Raw genomic sequence first — 1,469 nt, 5'->3', positions numbered from 1 at the left:
TGCAACTTGGGTTTTTGCAACAAAAAAAAGGCTATTCCCCCTTCTTCCACACATCCCACAGCCTTTACATAGTCAAATGTGCCAAGAACACCTCACTGTATCTAAGTAGCAGTATCCTGATAAGCCCCTAGCTCTGCCCAAGCATATGGGCAGTATACTGGTCTGTGAAGAACGAGCAAACTCCTTTGATTATCTATTAACCCTTAATTCAAACTAAAATTTGATTTCAACTGTGTGATGTAAATCAGTTAACGTGGTTTAGAAAATGGTGAGCACATCTAAAATGGCCCAAATGGGTAAAAGGCAATTTCTGCACATCATCAGTGATTCACTTTTAGGGCCATACCCAGAGAGAGTTTGGCAGCCTCAGAGCAGTTCTGAAAACTCTTGAACATATTAAAGGTAGCCTATACATTAGTTTTGCCCTTGTCTCTCCTGTGCTCTTCCTATGACATACTGTAGGTTTGGGACATCAAAGATATGGCCTGTGCCCTCAGAGTTCTATCATCCAGCCAGTGACATACCTAGCCTCCAGGCGGCCCTGAGCAAACTTTTAGTATCGGGCACTCCTTTGCCAGAGATAATGATAATAATAATTGGACAATGGAAAAAAATTACCATTTTCAGGTCCCCTTTCTGTCTGCCCCCCAGGCGATTGCCTGGTTTGCCCATGCCTGTGTCCAGTCCTGTATCCAGCCCATGGTGCTGCCCTTGGATCTTGGATGGGACCGGCACATTGAATCAGTGTGCCCTGAACCAGCCTGCATGCTGCATGCAGCTCACACTGTCTCTGGACCCAGCCCCATGTGCTACACATGACATGTGAGCCAGTCTGGCACATGCTGCACAAAGCATAGAGGTCTGGTGTTGAGGCCTGTGTGTGTGCAGTGCTGAAACAAGCATGTGCTATGGATCCAGTCTGTGGGGCATGTCTGGAGCATGTGTGCTGGATCTCGTGTGTGGGACCAGTCTCTAGGCCTGATCTGGCCCATGGACTGACCCTGTATCAGTTATCTTACCCATAGGGCCTATTGAGTTTCATACCCCTGCTGCAGGCTACTGTTTATTAGGTGTTTTGTATCTGTGGTGTGCAAGATCTGGAATGGATGTTCTCGTTTTTCCTTTTTCACAAATAGTTATTACATGGTGATTGCAGGGGACTAGTCTCAGTGGTCCAGGACATTCTTTCTAGTCCTATATTAGAGCAAGAAAAGCAAGCTAAATACCCTCTTTGGCACTGTCTGATGTCACATCAGTGTATAATAGCTGGACTTTCAGATACTGCTTATTACATTAAAAATACAATAATTCTATAATTGGACACTGCAGCAAGCTCTCATTGGGGGCAGTAAATGTAAGTGTATTTGCCAGATTTCTTAGACATGCTTACTATATATTGATACTTCAGCTTTTTTGGGCATTTTTGTTTCTTTGCCCATAAGAACCACTCCTTAAAATGGCCTCTTTCC

The sequence above is a fragment of the Alligator sinensis genome, unplaced genomic scaffold (assembly GCF_000455745.1).
Source record: "Alligator sinensis unplaced genomic scaffold, ASM45574v1 scaffold288_1, whole genome shotgun sequence".
In the NCBI taxonomy this organism is placed as follows: domain Eukaryota; kingdom Metazoa; phylum Chordata; order Crocodylia; family Alligatoridae; genus Alligator; species Alligator sinensis.
Note: the sequence above shows the minus strand (reverse complement) of the source record.